At 37.9% G+C, this 13,823-nt stretch overlaps 1 protein-coding gene across 13 annotated transcripts in view; it reads left to right on the forward strand.

The window, feature by feature from the left end:
• The window catches only part of STAU1 (staufen double-stranded RNA binding protein 1), an 89,642-nt gene that overhangs the window by 32,101 nt on the left and 43,718 nt on the right, over window positions 1-13,823 (forward strand). For 10 of the 13 annotated variants that reach the window (XR_003793030.1, XM_029219650.1, XM_029219649.1 and 7 more), the window contains exon 2: window positions 7,963-8,028. The exons of the other annotated variants lie outside the window; for them this stretch is intronic. The gene's annotated coding sequence lies outside the window, so the exon portion shown is untranslated. The remainder of the gene's footprint in view (window positions 1-7,962; window positions 8,029-13,823) is intronic. 13 annotated transcript variants of the gene reach the window in all.

Consider the following 13,823-nt stretch of genomic DNA (forward strand, 5'->3'; position numbering starts at 1 on the left):
GTAGTTGTGTAAATATACTGCTGTCACCTTAGGTTAAGAATTAAGCAAAATATTTATTTTTTTTTTTTTAAGCGGTACGCGGGCCTCTCACTGTTGTGGCCTCTTCCGTGCGGAGCACAGGCTCCGGACGCACAGGCTCAGCGGCCATGGCTCACGGGCCCAGCCGCTCCGCGGCACTTGGGATCTTCCCGGACTGGGGCACGAACCCACGCCCCCTGCATCGGCAGGCGGACTCTCAGCCACTGTGCCACCAGGGAAGCCCAAGCAAAAGATATTTGATTTCAAAACTGTTGTAGAATTATTTTCTAAAGACCGCCCCCCCAATCTGCTGTATTTACAAACCAATTTTGTAAATATGAATGAATTCACAGCATAAATGATCATATTTTTCTTTCTCATCTAAAAAGAGATCTCTCCTAGAATGGAAGTTGACAGGAATATTATGTTTGTCATTGTTACTTTTGAAATTTCTGATCATGAACAGTTTTCAACTCGCAGACCTGTAATGTCATTATTTCATTTGTGTAGGTTTACTTTTGAGCTTGATCAGTTACAGTTAACTTATGTTTTAGTTATTACAACTTGGGAGATGAGGAGGGATATGCATACCTCTTAACATTAGGGGGAAAAAAAAACCCCAACCAATTTGGCATCTAAGAAAGGACACAATATGTACTTTATTTTTAAAGAATGCTCAGTGCTTCCCAGTAGGCTTTCAGTAAAACTTTTAAGTATTTGGAATTGTTACCGTTAATACAGTTTGTTCAGACTAAAGTGCTCTCTTTTAAGATTCAGCCAGAAAGCCTATTTATATACAGATTATCTTAAGTTTAGAAATGAGCATGAGGCATGGAACTCCCCCCCCCCCCGCCCCCAGTTCTTGAAGTCTAACCCATTAACGTTCTGGGTGTAATCATTAAACATGGGGCTGCACTGTGCTGCTTCATCCACAGCTTCTCCCCGATACGACAGTGACAATGTAAGGCGGCACAGAGTGGGTCTCAGCTTGCGGGACAGTTTTCTCTGATGCCTTTTTACTAGATGGAGTAAGAAAGAGTGAAATTCACCAGCATAAAGATGGAACTTTCATGAAAAACGTATCTTTCTGTAGAATGTCATAAATCAAAATTCTAGGAGCCTTGTTTATGAACCTCCAAACTGGATCATATTTGATGTCATACTTAGTGACAAACATTTGCTCAATTTGGGGAAATATAAATTCTACCCCCTCAGATGAGATCTTTTGGAGTTGCTTTATTTCTCTCAGAATAGGATTTTGTGGCCTTCAAAAATGTTTAGAGAACTTTTTTTTCACTTACATATATATGTATGTATATTATATATGTGTGTGTTTATTGGATTGTCATGTAAAATGTATTTTTTAGATCAAAAAAGTTTGCAGGCCACTGTAGTTAAGTTATACTGGCAAATAAAAGCACAAATTAACCTCAAAAAAATGTTTAGAGAATTTTATGACAGATTTTTGTTTCACACTAGACCTATAACAGATTGTTTTAAATTAACTTCTTGTGACAGAGACCTTTGTGGTTAAAATGCTTCTGGTGTAATTTTCTGCATGAGCTTTTCCTTAAATGCTTGATTTTGACCAGGTTTTATTTATGCCATTCCAAAAATATAATTTGTGGGTTAGAGGTTGAACCATGAGAAGACATGTTGTTTGCTATGGTTATTTTCCCCCAACATTTTGTTTTGAAAAATTTCACACACATAAGAAAGTTTAAAGAATTTCAGTGTACACTTCTATGTTTACCACCTACTTTTTGCCATTATTTTACTGTATTTACTTTATTACATGTCTGTTCCATCTGTCCATCTCTTTTAATTCATTAATCCATTCTATTTTTCGATACATTTCCAAGTACATTATAACATTAGCACACAGCATGCATATCTACCACAGTTAATTTTATTTATTTTTTTATAACTTTTTTTAACATCCTTTTTAAAAATAATTAATTAATTAATTTTGGGCTACATTGGGTCTTCGTTGCTGTGCGCGGGCTTCTCATTGCAGTGGCTTCTCTTGTCGCGGAGCACAGGCTCCAGGCACGTGTGCTTCAGTAGTTGTGGCTCGCGGGCCCTAGAGCGCAGGCCCAGCAGCCATGGCGCATGGGCTTAGTTGCTCCGCGGCATGTGGGATCTTCCCGGACCGGGGCACGAACGCGTGTCCCCTGCATCGGCAGGCGGACTCTCAACCACTGTGCCACCAGGGAAGCCCCACAGTTAATTTTAAAGTGAGACAGTTCTACAAGGTATTCCTAGATCTTTAAAAGCCAAGAGCTTTGTTTCCAATTTTACTTTGATTACAGAACTCTTTGCTTTTTATTTTATTTTTTAAATTTTATTTATTCGTTTATTTATGTATCTATATATTTATCTATTTATTTATCTTTAGTTATCTATTTATATATCTATTCATCTATTTATTTATGTATCTATTTATTTACCTCTTTATTTATTTATCTATATTTATCTATTTATCCATTCATTCATTCATGCTGTGTCGTGAGGCATGTGGAACTTCCCTGACTAGGGATCAAACCTGTGCCCCCTGCAGTGGAAGCACCGAGTCTTAACCACTGGACCACCAGGGAAGTCCCAGAACTCTTTGCTTTTTAAAGGAAATTGTTTAAATAACTTTTTGCACCAAGCTGTGCTTACCTACGAATTACATATTACGAAGTTGGAATAATGTTGATCAAATCCTTTCTTCTCACATAAGGAGATAATAAGATTATAAATATGCAGCTATGTTGATCTTAACAAATGCCACTAGATGGATGGCTTGGATATGTTTTGCTGACAGCTTAATGCTCTGAACTAAAAAACTTTACCAAAGAGAATTATTTATTTTAATAAAATGGTAAAATGAGGAAATTACTGCAAATAGCTTATTTACTTTTTAAAATATTTACATTCCTATAGTAGTGAATAAGGTTGATGTAAAGTGATTTATGTCACCAGATAAATGGAGGTAGAAACAAATTCTCTTCAGACTTAATTATATTTTCTGGAATAACAGATGTTCAATTATTTGTTAAAGGAATATATTCAGGGGGCTCCCTCAGAGTAATTTACTGAAAGCAAAAGTAGAAAAATCTATCCAAGAATGTGTTTGCTTTCAATTAAGAATTAGTCTTCTAAATATTAAATCTATAGCCCATCTGCTTCTGTTTAATCTGGAATCTAATTTGGAAAAATGTGATGACTTTGTGAGTTTATAAAGTAATGGAAGCAAAACAGATAATTGTATTATGATAGAGAGGTCATAATTGTCCTAGAGGCTTTTTGAAATGTCTGCTGGACTACAAAGTCTAAGAAAATTTATTTAAGTGCCCTGGGGTCTTTTCCCAAAATGAAAATGATTGCTCATCAGATTGTCTCTATATTTGAAGTAGCGTTAAAATTGGTTGCACAGTGAGTGTGGGTTGATTTTAGTCAGCATGTCCTCTATTCCCATTTAAAATGTTTTTTTTACAAGTGGTGTGTAACTATTAAGTTTATATTTGTAGATGTTTATATGTGACTGAGGACAGGATCAGTAAATCTGCTGGATAATAATGTTTGCTACTATTTATTAAGCTCTTACCATGTGCCAGGTTAGGATTACAGGGTGAGAGTTATTTGATGGAGCAAAGGAATCTGAAAGGTCAGACTGAATTTATCTAATAATATAAAAGCTGCTGTTCACCGAGCTCTTCCTTTGTGCCAGAGGTTGAAGTGGACGCTTTGTGTTGTATTTCTGTTACTCCCCAACGTCTTTGCAAAGGAAGGGTCGTAATAGCTGAGGTGCTGAGGCCCGTCTGGGAGGCCAAGTAACTGGAGTGGGGTCCTGAGCTCTTTCCACTGAAGCACAACGCATCTCTAATTATTCTCAGGTGCTTTTTGTTTAGAGTAATTTATTCTGGGTGTCACCAGTGCTTTCTCCCCAGTTCTCCCACCCACCACAGTTAGGATGCATTTTGTTCACTAGGACTTCAGACCAATTTGGAAAAAAGTCTGGCTCGGTAGTACTCAGTCTTATGAATGCTGTTCATGATTTCCTTGAAATAGTTTGAAGATTTTCAGTTTCCTTTTGTTTGTTGTGACAGATTACTGTAGTCAAATTAAACTAAAACTTTTAAGCTGTTTCAAAGGTTGGGGGTGGGGCTTAGAGGTAAATGGGGATGAGGATGTTTCATTAGCCTTTGTGTTGAAGGATGCTGTCCCCTAAATTATTGCTATAATCCTTCATGAAGTTTATTGAAAATGATTTATTAACTGTAGACAAGGTTGTTGCCAAGAAAATCAGTTTTTTATTTTTAATATATAAATTTATTTATTTATTTATTTAATTTATTTGGCTGCGTTGGGTCTTTGTTGCTGCGCGCGAGCTTTCTCTAGTTGCGGTGAGCAGGGGCTACTCTTTGTTGCGGTGCGTGGGCTTATTGCGGTGGTTTCTCTTGTGGAGCACGGGCTCTAGGTGTGCGGGCTCAGTAGTTGTGGCACGCGGGCTCAGTAGTTGTGGCGCACCCGCTTAGTTGCTCCGTGGCATGTGGGATCTTCCCAGACCAGAGCTCGAACCTGTGTCCCCTGCATTGGCAGGCGGATTCTTAGCCATTGCGCCACCAGGGAAGTCTGAAAGTTAGTTTCTTTAGAATCATATTATTCTGCTTTACTGGAAATGAGTTAACTAAGCCTCTAATTAACTTTATAGGGTTGTTGCCCTCTTTGCTTCCCAGCCATTTTTTTTAAATTTTATTTATTTATTTTTGGCTGCTTTGGGTCTTTGTTGCTGTGCGCCGGCTTTCTCTAGTTGTGTCAGGAGGGGGCTACTCTTCATTGCGGTGCATGGGCTTCTCACTGTGGTGGCTCTAGGCATGTGGGCTTCAGTAGTTGCGGCACGTGGGCTCTGGGGTGCGTGGGCTTAGTTGCTCTGCGGCATGTGGGATCTTCCCCGACCAGGGATCAAACCCGTGTCCCCTGCATTGGCAGGCAGATTCTTAACCACTGCGCCACCAGGGCAACCCTTATGGCTAGTCTTAAAAGGCTAGATCACTGAAATTAAATGTGCCTTTGGATTTGGGGTTATGAGTTTGGAGTTGGTATATGAGTTTCCATTCTGTGTTTAACCTCAACCAAGGCATAAGTGTGTCTCATTAATCATGAAAAGGTGTTGGAAATGTGTCTTTTCTGGGAATGAAATGAGCAGATAATGCTTCGTAAGGTGTTACTATATTAGCTCCTCTCAGGCATGAGCTTTATGATCTACCTAGATCTTGTCTGATTCTCGCACATTTTTGCTCTTTTGAAGTCCATGCTTTCTATAGATTAAAATTAAGACATGAATTTTCTACCCTTGCAGATTCCATCCTGATACGAATAGGACCATTGTCTGCCAGTGCCATTGTGATTTGGTACAAAATGCAAGGCAGTCCTTTCCTCTGTTAGTAGATAATTTATATGTAATGATAAGTCTGATTATTCTTGGAGGCTTATGTTCTTTGTTGCACAGTTTAACCTGCTCATTGAGGCTCCATGACCCTTTACCTAGATGACAGTCAAATGTAGTCAGGTAAATAAGTTTCCTTTTGGTTTGTAGTAGAGTGAACCTTTACAGTCTGAAACATTTAGAGGACGACTGCCAAGGAACTATTTCCCTGTTAACTCAATTTATTAAGCACCAAACATAAAAAAGAATAAAGTAAAAAAAATTTTTTGGAGGGGACGAGGTTCTTCTTAAGTTTGCTACATTTTTTTTCTTTCTTAAATAGTGTGTTCTGAACATAATTTATTAATATTATTTTATAATATTGGTTACTGTGTACCCTAAGAAAGTGATGTTTATTAGCTGACTTTGTCGTAGTTTATAAGCATTTCACCTACATTACCAGTTCATCCACCCCAAGAATAATATTATTGTTTGTTAATCATATGAAATTGGTGGTGGTAACCCTATTTGATATATTAAAAGGTTGAAGTCTACAGAGTAACTTGCTCAGGGTAGTTCAGCTGAGCACCTAAGTTGGCACCCAAACTCAGATCCCCAGTTGAGAGTTTTCTCTACCTCACCCACACAGCCATGTCATAGCTTGTTTGCCCTTATCCTAAATCAGTGTCTTGCAGCCAGGGGACCTTTTATGTTCTTTTGTGTCTTCTTTAGTTATGAGGTAATGTGTATTATAAATGATGTTACTACTAATTAAAATGCCACTGTGAATTACTTATTTAAGTTTGTGTTGGAGTCAAGGTTATTCCTATACAAATGTGAATTCCATGAGGACAGGGACTACATCTTATTTGTGTACTCCTCTCTCCCCAGTGCACAGAATAGTGCCTGCTGTTTATTAGGTGTTCAGGAATTATTTGTTGAGTGAATAAAGCAATGAATTTAATTCACTCTCTTGTGTTCTAGTGTGCTTCTTGAGTGGGAAAGAAAGGGAGTTGGGCTTATCCCATAGTCTTTCTCCTCTGCTGCTGCTTGGAGTAAGTAAGTGGTATAAAGATACACTGGTAGTAATCATGATGGCTTTGGAAATGGTTGGGGATTAAAAAAAAAAGTTTGCTCATGGAAGTGTGAATGTGTATATGAACCTCAGCTATCACCTGTGTTGAGATGTTTGAAATCCATGGCGTTGTAGACTGCTGTTTTTCTCCTCCCTCCCCCTTTTTTTCTTTGCTGTTAAGTTGTTAACAGTCGTTTCTCACTGTTGTTTGATTCTAGCACCTCCTTTTTAACATTTTATTTTTTTAACTTCAGGTTTGGGCTAGAAAACTAGATAACCAAACCTACCAGAAGCGTTCAGCATAGATTTAGATGAGCTTGAATTGAGGGAAGTCCGCACTGGCAAAAGGCATGGCCTCTATTAAGTGGTCTTAGACATTTGTTTGGGCTGTGCAGAGGCCTTTTCATTTTCCATTCATGCTAGTCTTTTGAATGGGTGAGATTGCGGAACAATAGGGTTCTAGATTGGAGAATTGTTAGTATAGTGTACTATTTACAGAAAGAAGTTGGGTTGTAAAAATACTGTAGAACCAATTAAAGCTCATAATTTTATTTCTGAAATTATTTGGACAGTGAACAGCTACTTTTTATTGTTTACTAAGTCACAGTGGCAGTGTGAAATTGAAATGAGCAAAATTACTTTATGTTGTAAAAACGCAAAAAGCATCTCAAGGTAAAGAATTCTATTTGTTACTGACTACTGCCAGTTTACAGAAGGGGCACCTCTAGATAAATGAGACCTGAGAGTTTGAGAGTTAAACTCTTATGTCATCTGAAATCCAGTTCTAAAGAATGATTATGATTTGGATTTGCTAGAGGTAATGTGCTTTTTCATATTTTGCAGTTTAATATAAGAATATTTATGTACAAGTTCCTTTTTGTAAATTTTCCCATGTAATTGCATTTGCATCACCAAGCATATGGTAAGGACATTTATGAATAAAATATTTAATCAGGAGTTAAAGGCTGCAAATTTAAAAATCAGGCTTGTGTGATTGGACAGTATATGATGTCCAGTTCCTTTTTTTTTTTTGGCCATGCTGTGCAGCTTGCAGGATCTTAGTTCCCCGACCAGGGATTCAACCCACGCCCTCAGCAGTGCAAGCACGGAGTCCTAACCATTGGAATGCCGGGAAGTTCCCTCCAGTTCCTTTCTAAAAAATTAACTCCGAGGTATTCATAGTTCTCTTAGCAGGAAGTAATTAAGATTTAAAAAGGAAATTTTTACTGTCTCATATGTTTGTGTCTCTGCAAAGCACTTTTTACCCAGTTAGTTCCCAGGCACTTGTTTCTTTTGTAGACTCTACAGTGTGCTGCTTCAAGCCATGACATCATGCTTTCAGAAACTTCCTTCCGTACTTGTAAATTTTAGGTTTCCCCAAAACTTTAGCAATATATATCTTCATTTTCAGAAAAAGATCTACTCTAGTAAACTACTACTGTTTCTTATTTTCCAGGAGTTTCCCAACCACTTAACCTCTCTGAACCAAAACAACATTGTTGCTGGAGCGCTTGTTTTTAAGGTACGCGTAATTTGGCTCTGTATTTTCAGGCCTGTTCATAATCTGTAATGTTTTTGAATTCTTCAGTGATTTGTGTGGAAAATGACTTTTACTTCTGGCTATAGTATTAGAGAAACAAGAAATTTTATGCAGTTTGATTTCTTTTTACTCTTGAGATTTAATTAGAAAGTCAATACAGGGAAAATTGTTGGCAAGAATGTAAAACCTTCTAGCCAGCACTGCCATACACTTTAAATGTAGAGACGTGAAAATTTACCACTGAAGTGTTGTTAAACATAACTCGGTCAATAGCATCTTGGTCATAGAAACTTTTGTAGTTTGCCTTTGATTTCACAGATTGCTTATGTTAAACCTGGTTTTCAAACTTGTGGAAATAATTCCACATTGTTTTTTGTTGTGAATGAAAACAAGTTCCATTTACCACTGACTGCTTGTGATCACCTGGACCAAAAAAGTTTTACTGTAAGAGTGTTCAGGATTTTACAGTCTTTTGTCAGGACACTGCAAGCATTGACACTACTTTGTGTTTTTTAGCACTTTCCCTCTAAGGGCTGAAAGCACATGATCATACCCTGTCTCTGAGGTGGTAATTAATAGACAAGTTAACCCTTGCTTTCTTTGGGAATAAGGAAATTGATGCATAAGGAATTTAGAGAAGTTATACAAAGCTCAGGGAATGGATTTGCACTCATCACACTGAATTTGTGTAATGCTTTTCTTTTCAAAGGACTGAGTAACTGTTACCAGTGCCTCAGGATTCCTTCAGTGTTTTAGCTCTCAGATTGCTACAACTGAGGCTTTGTCAAAGAGCCTATTACAGATTGCTTTGGGGAAACTGAGGCAGCAAGCAGTGGATTGGCAAGAGTTGGGCATGTAATTGCTATCTGAGTTGGGAGTAGAACTGAAAGCCACAACTCAGAAGTTTGACATGATTTAACATTGTTTGTTGCTACTTAGCAGCAAGGCTGGTTTCTACGTAGATGGCACATGGCTACAGACTACAATTTTTTTTCTTTGAAAGAAAAGACAGTTAAGTGTATTGAACCAAGCCCCTTCTTATTCAAGAATATATATATATATATATATTTTTTTTTTTTTTTTGCGGTACGCGGGCCTCTCACTGTTGTGGCCTCTCCCGTTGCAGAACACAGGCTCTGGACGCGCAGGCTCAGCGGCCATGGCTCACGGGCCCAGCCGCTCCGTGGCATGTGGGATCTTCCTGGACCGGGGCACGAACCCGTGTCCCCTGCATTGGCAGGCGGACTCTCAACCACTGTGCCACCAGGGAAGCCCCATAGTATTACTCTTAACAGTCACCAGCAAATCACATACAGATATTCATTTTGATTTAAAAACACTTCCATTTTGGGAATTCTCTGGCGGTCCAGTGGTTAGAACTCTGTACTTTCACTACCGAGGGTCTGGGTTCAATCCCTGCTTGGGTACCTAAGATCCCACAAGCTGCACGGCATGGCCAAAAAAACCCCCCAAACTTCCATATTTACAAAAATAATAAGTGTTTGTGTTGACTTACTTTTAAGAAGTTCTCCTAGGGAAGGGAGGAGGGGAACTTGGTAACGTTTCAAACCTAGAAAAGAAAATAAGGTTTTCAGCTTGTTAGGCTGCAGAGGTAAATTTTTTTTTTTTTCCCTTTAGTGCACAGTATGGTGTGATGGTTTTTCTATGATGAACAATAATGAATTCTCTTTTAGGAAGTATTTCTTTAAATGGACCACCTAATGGTTACATCTGTGTGTAAAGAAAATCCTCCATTGCCCGCTTGGCCCTGCAATCAGTCACTTGTATTGGATGCAAAGGTCTCGAACAGTCTGGGTTGTTTCCAAGCATCATTTTTGGCTCATTTTATTGTCTTGCGAGTGATTGTGCCTCATCATGGCTTTTTGTCCTGTGTCTTTCTCTTGAGCACCAAGTACATTGTGGTCTTTTTTTTTTTCTTTTAAGTAGTTTGGTCATATTTCTTTTCAAGAACCTTTTATTGTTGTGTGATTTGATATATGGGCCTGCTGTTGGACATTATTTGCTTGACGTTGACATTGTCTTTTTGGAAATGATTATGTAGGATGATAGTGATTGCCATGTTTCTGTACTTGTGGTTGCCCTGCCTGCAGGTGTTTGGATAACAGTTGGAGTCAGTGAATTGCTGTTTCCAGGGGGCAGGGGATGGTGGATGCTGGTAGGGGGAGGTAAAGGTAGGGTGGTATGGTGGTGGGGGAGTGAGTTCACTTGCAGAAAACATAACCACATTGCAGCTAGAAAGATGTATTGGACAGGGATCTTGGAAGTAAGTGTTGGATGTAAGGGAAGGACGTGGGTATTTTAGGTGTATTTCAAGGCTTTTATAGGAAAAGTGGTTTATTCCTTAACTTTTTGTTGTTGTTGACAAAGTTTCTCTGAGAGTGAAGCCTCTCAGAAGCTATAGCGAACAGATTAATAGACGTACAGTTCGTTGCTTAAAGAGCTCTTCTTGTGTCTTTGAGGAAAAGTTTAACAAGTAGTTCTAGCACTTGAGAATGTACAATCTGCCATAAAAGGGTTCACACGTACTAGATGCTTAATAAATTTTTGTTGAATAGTGAATAAATATATCCTAAAATTGCTGTTGCTACTGTTAATGTTCTGTCATGGTGGGGAACTGGAATATTCCTTTGTATCTGTGTACCCATACTATATAAAATATAATAAAGAAGAGAAGGGGAGATATTTCTTGCAGTGTTTTGGCTGTCTTAAAAGCTTGTTCAGAATTGGGATGACTTTCTTTTTCCCTCCCTCCCTCCCTCCCTTCCTTCCTGTTTTTTAAAAAACACATCTTGTTTGGAAACATCACTTATTACAAAGGGGAATGATGTGTTGATTGCACAAAAGTATAGATACTTCACTATGTCATGTGTAAATCCTGATAAAAATTGGATATTAAAAATGATCTTCCCTAATTGCTGAAGTAGGTATTTCATACTGCAACAATTTAACAATCTGTTAGTTGAAAGTGATTAGGACTAAGTAGTATTGTAGGTGTTTCTGTAAACTGTTTCTAGAAGGATCTGCCTTTTTGTGTAGTAAATCTCTAAGACTGTGCACTCAGTATGGCCCAGTCTTGGTAGATTCATTGCTGAGTTAGGAATATGCATTTTGTGCCTGATCACTTTTTAGCACATCATGTACAATTTTAAAAAATTCTTTTATAGAGGTACCCATAATTATCATCTCACCCCTTATAATGTCGTAGTTCTTATATGTACTCCACAAATTTAGGATTTGAGAACAGGATGAAAATTTTTTTTGAGTTGGTTTCTCAAGCTCTTCAAATAGGAAAAAACCCAGGAGATTAAAGGTTCTCGTCTGTGCTGGAGGCAGGGAAATAGCACAACACGGGCTTAACAGTCAAGGTGTTTCCAACGCTGGGGAAAACTGGAGTCTCTGTGTTTGAAACTTTTCAACCTAATTTTACTGTGTGTGAAATATTGTTCTTCTGTAAGAAGATTCTAATAAAGCATTTTAATCTCTTTTAAGTCCCTAATTTATCTGTTGGAAAACAATCCTTAAAGACAGGTGTAAAGGAAAAGATAAATTTTCATTTAAGGACTTAATCTCAGTATGGAGCACTGTTGAGCAACAGGTTCTAAATTTATACAGAAGTAATATCTCTGAAATTCTTTGATTCCCCTGAATGCTTCTGTGAACTATATAGATAGCAGTAATGAAAAACTTTATTTGTTCTTTGAATTATGTGAGTAAGCCATATATTTCCGCCCATTTATAGCTATGATAGCTGCCTGGCTTCTCTTAGGGGAGGAGCATCTGTTTGGGTAAAATATTAGCATCAATGTTTTGGAGCCTTTTGAGATGAAAAGGGGGTTTTCTTTTCCTGGCTGAGAATATAAGCTGCTTAATACATTAGTAAGATTTTATTTTGTGGATTCGTATTATATATGTACTAGAAATAGCATGCTTGCCCCTCTACCCACTAGATACTGATAGGTTCTGCCATCCCCCAAATATGACAATCAAATAATGGCTCCAGATATTGTCAAATGTCTTTGGGGAGCAAAATTGCCCCCTCTTTAGAACTACTGCTTCAGATTCCCTTTTCAGGCTTAAAGACACACAGAAATGTTAAATTAGTAAATGACTAAAAATGAGTACTGGTTGTTGAATTTTTATTGGTCATATTGGAAATTAAAAATTTGTAAAATACAGAGCCTTATTAGGAGGGTTTAAAATTTTTTTAATTTGCAGTTCTGAGCTACTGGTTTCAACCAGTTGTTTTAAAGACATAACTCCTCCAGGTGTACCTGGGGTTAACATTTTTGGGGCAGTTTTAATTAATAACTTGTTTGTTCCCTTTCTCAACTTCTAGAAAACCTATGAATTTATGTCTGTGACTGGAAATGCTGGCAGTGGGCCTGCTGTAGGGAACGTTAGCCAGAAGAGATCCCTTTGGGCCCCACCCTTTCTAAATTTAGTTCATTCAGTCTCAGACTCTCAAGAGCCACCCAGGGCAGAGTTAGGTTGCTCCTGGATGCAGGTAGACTCTGGAGCAAACACTTTGCTTTTGGCTTATGTTTTGACCTGTGACCTATGGTTGGTGTTGTGAAGTTGTGAGTATACTCTTTAGAAAAATGCCCTCAAGACAGAGTTCAGAAAGAGAGGGAGAGAGTGAATAAAAGAAGGAGGGGGAAGATTGAGAGAGAAATGTTTATATTTTGGCAGCTGAATGAAATAAGAACAATGAAACAAGGTCATAGCTGACTTCTGAAAGGCTCTGGACTTGTTTCTTGACACTGGCAACTTATCTGCTAAGACCATTACCTAGATCTTCAGTGCATCTCCTCTGTTATTTTGTTCTGATTTCAAAAGTAAGCAAGGAACAAGTGCAGTATTGGAGAATTTTGTTGTATAAGGTAATGTTTATGCCTCTGTTAACCAAAGTCATAGTTTAGCTGAGGTTTGTTTTTTGTCTTGTTTTGAACTTTGTAGTCCTTTTTGCTTTCAACAAGAGAGGGTGTGCCAGGACTCCTCAAGTAACTTAATTGCTCTGGTCATTCATCTCTTTCTAGAGGTCCAGCGTTAATTAAAAATCATTTTGAGACTTAAAAAAAAATAAAGTAACAAAAATTACTCTAATAGAACTTCCAATTTGTTAGCTTGCTGGCTTCTGCTTTGGTTGGCTTTTTCTGTTCCTTGTTGCTTACTGGTTATTTTTGAGTACTTTTGATTTGCTTAAACATTTTCAGCTTTTTGAACTATGACTATGAAAATGAGCAGAACTGTCCTTATTTTTGACTTGTGAAGAAATTTAAATGTATTTAGGATTAATGCCTTTGGAACTTACAGGATGCAGTAAACAATCTCTGCTCCGTAGGCTCTACCCCTACAAGCCACGCTAGTAAAATCATCTGTCTGAAATCTGTTCCTCTCTTCTTCATCTTCTCCGCTTTTGCTTTTAATGATAGAAATACTATAGAATGTTCTTTGCTATTCAAATGATTTCTCAGGATCATGAGCATTGATGTGGGTGCAGCAATTCTTGTTTGGGATCTGTAAATAAATGAGACTATCTCAAACAAACCTTGTAGGAAAACAAAGAGATCTTTTACCATCATAAGGAAAAAGAAAAAGGAAAAGTGAGGAATTCTTCTCTTTCTTCAGTCAATGTAAAGGAAAGCTCTAAGGTTGCCAATCTGAGCATATGGCCCTAAAATGGAAGCAGTGTTTACATTCACCTGTTAATGGTGTTACAAACCCAGTTTGCTTTCAGTTTCTTATCAATTTGAAAC

Source organism: Monodon monoceros, unplaced genomic scaffold, assembly GCF_005190385.1.
Source record: "Monodon monoceros isolate NGI ecotype Baffin Bay Population unplaced genomic scaffold, NGI_Narwhal_1 Super_Scaffold_13, whole genome shotgun sequence".
Taxonomy (NCBI): Eukaryota; Metazoa; Chordata; class Mammalia; order Artiodactyla; family Monodontidae; genus Monodon; species Monodon monoceros.